Source organism: Sturnira hondurensis, unplaced genomic scaffold (genome assembly GCF_014824575.4).
Source record: "Sturnira hondurensis isolate 20B ecotype Veracruz unplaced genomic scaffold, ASM1482457v3 Scaffold0004474, whole genome shotgun sequence".
Lineage (NCBI taxonomy): Eukaryota > Metazoa > Chordata > Mammalia > Chiroptera > Phyllostomidae > Sturnira > Sturnira hondurensis.
The window spans coordinates 14,056,379-14,067,162 of NW_028077105.1; the positions used below are offsets into that span (position 1 = coordinate 14,056,379).

At 37.2% G+C, this 10,784-nt stretch overlaps 1 pseudogene; it reads right to left on the minus strand.

Annotated features, from left to right (window-relative positions):
- Positions 1-8,004: 8,004 nt before the first annotated feature.
- LOC118986782 (60S ribosomal protein L7-like 1) lies at positions 8,005-10,367 on the minus strand (annotated as a pseudogene).
- Between the last annotated feature and the right edge of the window lie 417 nt (positions 10,368-10,784).

A 10,784-nucleotide genomic window follows, 5' to 3' on the forward strand; every position in this document is an offset into this window, starting at 1 on the left:
GGAGCGTGACTGGCTTTCATAAAATCAGAGGCTGTGGAGTGGGAGGCGGAGGGAAGGGGAAGTGACTGCTTTCTTAGTATTGAAAGCAGGCATTCCTTAACAAAGTATTATAAATTATTACTGTGTTCATATGCTTCTCCTGCTCCTGGTCAATAGGATGTCATTTTGCAGAGTAACAGGGTATATAAAAAGAACACTGAAAACAGGAAAAGTTGGGCTTTAATCCCAAGTGGCAATACCACTAATGATGAGTAACCTCAGTGGTTAGTTTTCTCTGAAGGAGGAGTGTAGAACTAAAGGATTATCCTGCTCTAAAATTCTGTTAAACTCTGAATTGGGCAAACTCCTCAACCCAACATTTAGAACAGTTTAGCCACCCATCTCCATCTCACTTCAATGTGTGTCATTTCCCAGCATGAACCTTGTTCTCCAGATAAGCTAATCAACTTGCCACCCTATGTGACTTCCTTCTTCCAACATTCGTAATTGTTGCAGAGGGTAGGCTTATTTTTACTGCCTTCCACTCTTAAGGTGTGCCACTTATTTTCTTCGAATTTCTGTTCTCAGATAACCTATTTATGGAAGTTTATTGATGAATTTTCCCCATCTTTGACCAATTCATTCAAATATATGTCAAATTGCTAGCCAAATTTTATAGCCTTCTTTCATGTGTGTGGGGAGCACAGCAATTTTAAATTAAAAGAAAGAGATTATTCTCTTAAGTTTTTGGCATGTATTTAAGATTTTTTCATGTGTTTTAAGTCTCCTAACTATACTCTAAGTTTCTTAGCACAAAGTTCTTACATTCCATTAACAGTATCTTGTAACTGCTTCCAATAAATGAAGCAAGTCTAAATGTTTTAAGACTAATAAAAAAATTTACTGGCCGTCTAACCAGCCATTCATTGGTACAGCATCAACAAAGTGCTTGATCAAGAACAGGTATTTAATAAATGTTTTTGCATAAATATATAAGTAAATTAATCTACACCTTCCTACTCAACTATAATTACATTAAGTACACATTAAAAACATCAAACATTTTCCCTCCTCTGTTCAATATGATCACTTTAACACCTGGCAAAAACATCAAAAGAAACCTAAGACTTAAATATATCTTTGTGACTTATCAGTATGTAGTAATGTATTTGCCCAAGTAAGCTTTATCTTTGAAGACATAGATAAGCAACACTTTAAAACACTTCAATATATTTGTATGAATTATTTCCGTGTATGGATTTATAAAATGAGAGATGAGACTTTAAAGATTAGATGACCATCATAGTTTAAAAAATGAACTCATAACTTCTAACACAGGGATCTTGGTGTCTAGAATTTTCTCTTATTGTATTAGAAAATACACATTTTTATCAGGTCTCCAGCAACTTTTTCATGACATTTATTATACTTTGCATGGTATATAGTATTTATTATGTCATAAGTTACTCAGAACTGTAGATAATATAATGAATGCTAAGTTGTCTTACAAAATGAGTTGAGTTTTCTTCAATTTGCTGCAAACTCTAATTTAACATAACTCAAACATCACTGTTAGAACTTAAGGTAGATGGAGTTTTCTGAAAAAGGAAGTTTCTAAGGTATTGTTGGGGCATTGGCTTCTTAAAAATTTCCTTGGGGACTGAGAATTCAAACTTAATGACAATTGGGACACTTAAGAATTCTTCTTATACTGCATAGGAGTTAGAAAACCTATAAAATTAACATTGGCCCATAAATCTCAGGGAAATAACAAAAAATTCCTTAAATCAAAGTATCCTAACAGTTGAAATATAATCTTTGGCATTTACCTTTCTCTGGATTAGATGATTCTCTTTATTAGTTGCGGCCCCAGACAAAATTTTAAATTAAGTAAAGACTTTCTGCATCCTCTTGCCTTCTCCCTCCCAACAATTTGAGGTTCTGCTGTGAACCGTGAGGAGGTACATAAACTCGCTACCACTCTTAGTAGCTTTTGGTGCGACACTCTTTGGGATTGGAGTGAGGAGTGGAGCAGAGTAATGAACATGGCGGATGAGAACTTTAGGGAGATAATGTCTGAGAACAAATGATTTCCAGAGTGACAATTTAAGCACCACTTTGATACCTAGGAGAGGGCATCTTTCTTTGCAGATCAGACCTTATCGTTGTCAATTAATTCACATGTAGGAGATAAATCTTCCCCACCTCGTACTGATAAAGTCAGGAAGGGAGAGACTTGGAAAGAAGGAAGAGGGGGTGATTGCAGATTTACTAGACAAGGCCCTAATCGGTCAGTACTTTCCTGACCGATTCCAAACTCTGTAGTGAAGATCCCTTTTCTTAAGTAAAAAAGAAGGACTTAGATACAGTATTCTCCTTTTCCCAATACTTTAAAAATGTCACTGTACTTTGTCCTATGTACAAACTATGTCTTTTACTCTCTGTTAGAATTTTCTCTTTACCAGTGACTTAAGTAGTTTTGTTGTGTTCCTTTGGGTGGTTTTCTTTGTATTTCATGCATGTGAGGTCCACTGCACTTCTTCAGTTGGAAACATTTCAGTCATTTCTTCGAACAAATTCCTGCCTTGAGGATTTCAGTGAACAGATATGCTTAAAAAGCTTAAAGGTGTCCCACCTTTACTGGTGTTTTGCTCATTTGTTTTCGGTCTTTTTTCCTCTGTGTTTTATTTTGAATAGTTCTATTTTTATGTTGTCAAGCTCACTGGTTTTACTTCGTAAGGGTTTAATCTACTGTTAATTCTATACAGTGTCTGTTTCATCTCAGATACTGCATTTTTTATCTCTAGAAGTTGATCTGGGTCTTTTATATATCTTTCATGTCTCTACTTAATGTGCTCAACCTTTCCTCTACTTCTATGAGCATATGGGATATAGCTACAGTAACTTTTATAATGTCGTCACCTACTGATTTGATTGTCTGTGTCAATTTTGAATTGTTTCTATTGCTTGCTTTTTCTTTTCACTATAGGTCATATTTCCCTGCTTCTTTACATGCCTCATAATTTTTATTGGGCGCCAGACATTATGATTTTGCCTTGTGGGGTGGGTAATGGGTATGTTTGTGCTCATATTAGCATTCTTAAACTTTGTTCTTAGTCATAGTTAGGTTACTTGGAAAGAGTATATCCTTTTGAGGCTTTCCATTTTGTTTTATGAGGTAGGATTAGAGAGAAGTTATTGGTCTAGGGTTTATTTTACTCCAATCCTGACTAATAACTTTGTGATTACTCTATCTAATGTGTATTTACTTATACCTAAAAGCCCATTTACAGGAACATGAACAACTCTCAGCTCTGTGTGAGCTTTGGTGATTGGCTTTTGTGTGGTTCTTATTTCCGTACATCAATAAACTGATCTGTACCCACCTGAAGACCTGAGGGGATCTTCTGGAGAATACTGGAGCTTTGTGAAGTTCTTTCTGCACAGGGACTCTGCCTGAAACCTTTCGGTGTTCCACCTCCCCAGATGACCAGTTTTGTCTCTTCAGTTCCAAGAGCTGACCAGACAAAGTTCAGAAACTCAGTCTGGGTTCCCCTGCCCTGCACTGTTACTGGAAACTCTCTTCAGACACTGAGCTGAGATAATCATAGTGTTCCCTTATTTGTTTCCCCTTTCCCAAGGATCGCCAGCCTCTGCTGCTTGATGTTCCATATCTGGAAAATGTGCTTCCATATATTTAGTCCGCTCTTACAGTTGTTTCAGGTAGGTGGGTAAATCTGGTCCCTAGTACCCTATTTTGACTAGAAGCAGAAGTCCATTTTGTGATTTGTTTTTGCTTTTTAGTTTTTGTTTTGTTTCATTTTTATACACATCCTTTTCCACAAAACACGTAGTAATAGTTCACTGTGCACACGAACTTTCTTATAAAGCCCATGTATTAAATGAAGTAAATCTTAAAGAAAAACAGGAAATTCTGTTTACTTGCAGTTTTCTCAGAGGGAAACATACCTAGAGAACTTAGTGGAGGGCACAATCCTGAGATAACCAGTTCTATTTCCAGCTCTGATCCTGACAACTTTGTGGCTTTAACTTTTTATGCCTGTTTTCATATAAAATGGCAATGGATGTTGACATTCTTCTCTACAATTAAAAGGATTTTTTAAATTAGATTCAGACAAGTCTTAACTAGGATTAAAGTGAAATCTGTATGGCTTTTGAAGTGCTTTGACAATAGTGAACATTATCTATGTATAAATTATTCATTATTAACAAGAGACCTATTACCAAGTCATGCCCTGGAAATCATTTGAAAAAGTCACCATTAATAGCAACACCAAGGTTCCATCTAAAAAATGCAGACAAATACAAATTATTTCTCACTTCAATGGTGATAATCTTACCTTTTACATTAACTGAATGACAATGAACAAATATCACCTTTTTCCTACAAAACATGTCTATGATAGTTATATATAAACAGCTTATGCAAATTTCTGTTGTGTTTGAAAAGAAAAAGTGTGTAAACTTGCTGCATCCAACTTTTTTCCCACCTTGTCTTCCAGTTCACATGAAGCCATCTGTGGCATCCAAACTAAAGAATTAAATAGCACAGATACACGAAGAATTCTGTCTTTAACCCAAAACCCAAGTGGATATATCTGTAGACACGGTTGGCTTGATGTGTTGAAAATTTAGTTTCATTCCAGTAAAACAAATCCTTCTCAGCAAAGGGACAACTTATGGCTTAAAATATTATCTTGGTACCACACCCCATTACCATCAATACTTTTAGTCTATGAATGTTGCTGAGAAAAAGGGACTCCTGTTTTATACTATATTCTGCTGCATTTAAAGGGAAGTAATTTGCAATAAAAAATTACAGAACTCATTATGCATCCTCATTATGTAACTGATACCCTGCCAACTTCTAAAAGGAATTTATTATTACAAAAGATCACTATAAAAATAAGACTGTTAAACTATATTTGTAAAAATGTATAAAAGTAATAAAATAAATATATCCATATGACCTGTGTTTGTGGATATTAAACATTAAATATGGTTCACCACTTCTAGGAAATTAAGGCAAGAAGGGAAACTATAGAGCAGGTTAGCATTTATAGTCCTGTGTCTACAATCCACTTGAGGATATTAATAACACATAGTTCATTTTTCTTTTTAAAACCTTCTATTGAGATGATCAGCTTTTTGAACTACACTTTTATCTGAAGGCCTATATTTCTACAGTAAGTAAAAGATACTTAAATTTGGTTTATTGTCATGCTAACTATTGGATAAAGTCTAATATAAAAGAAAAAATCCAAATGCCATTGGCTAAATCCTGAGTAAATGACACTAGTAAGAACAAAGACATAGTTTAATTTTTTAAAATTAAGAAATAAAACAAAACCTTTCAGTTGATGTTTGATTGAGTTGTATCTACCTGATTGAAACCTTCTGTCTAGGTATCCATGGAACAACAGTATTATGGAAATAAAGTCCTTCTGCTCAATGCTAATATTTGCTCCTTCATCCGATGAAGACGCTTGGAGAACCAAGAGTTGTCATGTGCACTGGCATTGACTTACTTTGTGTCAGTGTTGGTATGGAGATCAGAAACGTAATACTGTTTTTGACTTGGATTTCAACTACCATCTTGACAAATGACTTTAAATTCAAATCTATGGGGAGTTATTTTGCGAAGGGTAGTAAAGGCATATTTTTCATTTCTAGTAAAGGAAGCAGTGGAAATCCATCTATCCATGAAAGAATTATAGTAACAAGAAGTAGTAGCCCTTCAGTTATTCAGAGGAAAGCATGTAAGCAACACATGTGCACATGCTGGGGAAGAGGGTGTGATAGGTGTGTGCTGAGAAGTAGCCGTTAGACAAAAGAGAAGCCTTCCTGACTACAGAATTGTTTAGAAAGGAGAACCCGAAATGTGTGGCGTTTCCTGTCTTAGAGATAAGTGTGAGAGGTGGATAAATCATAATCTGAGATTTCCTTTTTTTTTTCAGGTAAGAAGGGTAGATGGATTTATTTGAACATATCCTGTCAATAGTGTTCAGAGAAAATAAGGCACCCGCTGACTATATCATTATGTGCCCTCTTTTTTCCCCCAATTTTTAAAATTATTTTTCAAGTACAGTTTTCTGTCTATTACTCCCATCCCATCCCACCCCCGTGCTCCCCCTCCCTCCCATTTCCACCCTTCTCATTTGTTGTCCATGTGTCCTTTATATATGTTGACAGTGACCTGAGATTTCCCTTTTAAAGGGAAAGCTTGCGATAGGCCCATGACGGAAGGGGCAGTTCTAAAGGAACCACTGGCAGACATTTCCCCGCCTTTACCCACTTCAATCTGTTTTCTCCCTCAGTCCCCGTCAGTGGAAGTCACTTAGCTGGGAGCAGAAAACAGCCCTTGGAGAGAGCACTGAGCACCCATCCTCTCCCCGCTGTCACCTATGTCTCCAGTCATGTCCCTGGCCTTGGTCACACGCTCCCTTTCTTCTCCACCCACCTAAGCCAAGAAAAACGACTGATTGTTCTGCCTTTACCTTCCATAAAATCTGAAAGACTCACTGTGATGACTAAACTATCATAACTTTTGTGTCTATAGTCACCAGATAACTAAAGAACTAAATGATCTACACTTTGTTTTTCAGAACACCAATAAGAGGCTATCAGTTTATCGTTTGCCTGTGTTTATAACCTGCCAGAGGAAGAAAAAAGTAACTCTCTTCTTAGTTTCCTGAGCACAACTAAGCAAATGCTTTTCTTTCATGACCTCACTTACTACCGAGTTAAAACAGCCTGTGAGGTAAGCAGTGTTATTTCATTTCACAAAAGAGGGAACTCAGGCTCAGACAGGTGACATAAGTCACCCAAGATCTTTCTACCTGCAAACGCTGGAATCAGGTTTCAAAACTTAGCTATGTCTGGCCCTGTGATCGTCACCTTCACACTACATAACTTCCCGGTAACAAACCTCACGAGGTTTCTCTCTGAATCACGTTCTACATAAAATAGAATTCGTGAAGCTCTTCTTCCTAAATAAGATTTCACTTTAAGATGACACCATGTTTGCTGAGTGCTCAGAAAAATAAATACCTTGATCAGGTACTGCTGCTCCTTAACAACAACTTAGCATGTTTGTGTATTTCACTATTTCCCTCAAAGTATATATGCCTAAATATCCCCCCTTTTTTATCCTGCTTTCTACTTATTTCTTCTGATTTCCACTTATGTCTAAACATACATGGTAAAAACAAAAGATAAAATACTTTAGAATAGCCAAAGCCTGAAAATTATAATTTTATTCAGAGAATACCATATAGTGAGTATTTGAAGATCACTTATCTGGACTTGAGAAGAACTAGGTTTTTTATTAGTAAATAAATGAACTCTTTGTTGATAAAAAACATGATCAATTTTACTGTTTTCTTCCATTCCTGCCCCTTTATTCTGCACAATTTTTATTTTTTCCTATAATTAAATATCAACAGCTTATTCATATTCTCTTTACAGAACATGAGCTGGCCTAGGATGACGACCTTCTCTTGCACAGCTGCATATCCTCTCATAGACCTTTTTGTGTAGAGATACATTTAGCTTTTACTGAATAATGTGCTTTTGTTTTGTTTTGGTTTTGTTTCTGTCCTCTTGTATTTCAAGTTCTTTCCAAAACAAGGCCTTAGGAACCCCCAGGTCCAAGCATGCCTCTGGGCTTTGTCCACTGAAGTCTTGTATTCATGCTTGGGCTTGGATATCTGTTCATCAACATTAAACCCCTGGATAGAAGACGTGACCAGGCAGGACCCCTCTTCCATGTCATGAGTCCTTTGCTGATTTCAGAGATGACAGCAGTGGCCAACGTAGAAAACCCAGTGGACTTTTCATTTGGAACTGAGCTGCGATGAGAAGTGCCTGCCAGGAACATCGTCATTTTTTCCATGACCCTTTCTCTCAAGTTTCTAAAGATATAGCAGTGAATAATCTTCTTTGAAAATACTGGATAATTCAAAAAACACAACAACAACCACATGCTTCCAATGCATTGTGCTTTCAGATATTTTGGGTTACGCTCAGGTGCTGGATGAGCTGATGGAGAACTTCACCTCTATTGCCATGGGAGCCCACCTTGAGGAACTCTACTCAATTTGGGGGGCCACTAAGAAATGGAAAGGGCACAGGAACCCTGAAATCTCCTGGAAATTCTTCCCTGGGAAGGCAATTTTATGAGAGAGGTCTTCCAAGCAAATGACACCAAACTTTCCCAAATGCTCCTCAATCACTGTGCTGCCTCAAAGGGATTTTATTCTTGACCTTGGCTTGTTCATGTTTCAAGATGAGTTCACTGACAGATTTCAGATTTGGTAATATCCAGGTCACATAGATTTCACTACACACCGTGTTTTTATGGTTGGAGAGGTCGCTCTGACAAAGACACCACTGAAAATCTTCAGGCAAAGCTTTGCAATGGTTCTCTGTACAATTAAATTTACTCCATTAAGTTTTTGGATGCTACAACCAAGGCCAAGGAATGTCCATCTGGCACTTCCAAACCACAAGGTTTCACTTTTAGTCATCTGAGGTGCAGCCTGTTACGTTGTTGCTTACAGGCATGATGCAGGCACTATTCCAGTTGCTGAAACCTGACATCTTTTCATCTGCTCCTTCTTTTTGAAAGTGCCTGCTTTGCCTGGGTGGCTTTGAAAGCCTGATAAGTCTTTCTCTTTCTTATATTTTCTGGAGTCAAAGGGATCTTTCTTCTTTGCCCTTCTTCGCTGTCTTTCCAATGCTATAGCTACTGCTCATGCACAGTCGTACCACATGGGGAAGGGAGGACCTGCTTTGTGTTGCCTTGACCTTAGAGATGTCTCTTCTAGCTCACACCTGGGATAGCAAACTCCCTTTTTGGAGCAAGAACCACTGAGGGCCTGCTAACTCTGATTCCTGCTAAATGTTGCACGAAACCTTCATGCCACTTCTGATCGTTTTAGAGCCCTGTGATCTTCAAACTCAGGCTGTTTTCATTTAGGCTATAGTCTCGTAATGCTGGTGGATGGGCTATAACCAATGAAATGCTTCCCACAATGCCTGGATAATGTGATCTTAAGAAACTTTTTTTTTTACATTAGACAAATAATTCATGAATGCCTTCTATTTTTAAAAGATTTAAAACATGGAGATGGAACCAAGCCACCTTTGAAAGTCACCTTCAGCTGTTAGCTGTGCCATCCCCACAGGTAACTATCTCCATTACACAGGTCACATGTTTATTCCTCACCCTTTGTTAATGTTTTTTACACAAATGTCATGTAGATCCAGAACTACCCTATTGTTTTTTTTTACACATCTGTGTGTTTACATACCATAGATATTTTTTACAACTTTCATTTTTATTGTAAAGTCTTAGAATTATGTTGCTATTACTAGACATAAGTCTGACTCATTCTTTTTAACTTGCATAGTATTTCATAGACTACAATATTAAGATTTGTTTAACCACTCCCCATACGGAAACATTTAAGTTCTGGCCAAGATTTTATTATTATATATGCCACTGACATAACGTTTGAGTTTATGACTCCTTATATACATAAGTCATTCTAGGGCAGACACTGACGTGGAGCTTCTGGCTTGTGCATAGGTCTTACACGAAGAGGTATTTCTGTCTAGAAAGTTATAGGGTCATAAAGGCTCAGGTACAAAAGTAGGAACCTCCTCAGTCTTGGAGTCAAGAGCTTTAAAAATCCTATCAATTTAGCAGCAGTTGTATTTTTCACCGTGGAAAACATGCTGTAGTGGAAATCAAAGGAAATGGACACTAATCCCCTTCTGCTGCTAGTTAGAAGCTATGTGGCCTTTCCAAATCCCCATTTCCTCATTCTATGGTATTAGGGGGCAGGACTAGATGATTTATTTCTCAGAAATGTTTCAGAAAAGTGGCATATTTCTGTTCTTCTTTTATCGATTCATTCACAAGTATACACAAGGCGTTACAATCCACAATGTTTCCCTAAGGACTAACAAGACACAAAACCAGGAAACAAAGCAATGTATAAACAGATAGGTATCATTTAAACAAATGTATCTAGGAAACAAAATGTGTGCTTTCTGAGAGAGAAAGAGAGAGAAGATAAACTCTTAGATTTATTTAGTTTGCTTTGTCTGAATAAAGCAGCTGCTTGGTACAACTTTATCTGCGAACAATGAAATCTGGAATGAGGTTGCTGCCTCCTCCTAGCACCCTGCTCAGGTGGAGGCATGGGGAGATTTGTTTACACAAGTGCTTACCTATTTCTGTGGCCCCGGTGTAGTAACTGCCGGGAATAGCTTTGGCCAACAGTGAGACTTGGAGTTCTGGGGGCTGTTTTTTGTGTTTCCAAGACTCTTAGCTCCCCAAATTCTGTCTCAAGGCCCATCTGATGGATTATTTTTCTAAATATTGTCCTTTTATCTGCTACTTCGTCAACTGTACTTAGCACACACCCGTATTGAATAAAGAAGGGCTCAAGAAGGAGGAAGCATACAGGATAGACTTCCTCAATAAGAGACTTGTGAATAGAATACTTTTTAAAGACCAAAAAAAACCAACAACTATTTTTATCAAGGTTTTTAAGATTCCTCTTTTTCAGCCCTGAGTGCATATATATATGCATATATATATATGCATATATACACACACACATATATACACACACACATATATATGTATTTTAGCTTTTTTCCTTCAAGTTACAGTATCTTCAAAGGCAAAATGATTATAGGAAGACACAAAAAGATGAATCAAAACACAGACAATGTAAACTAATTCAAAACATTGAATTATCCGTCTTCCA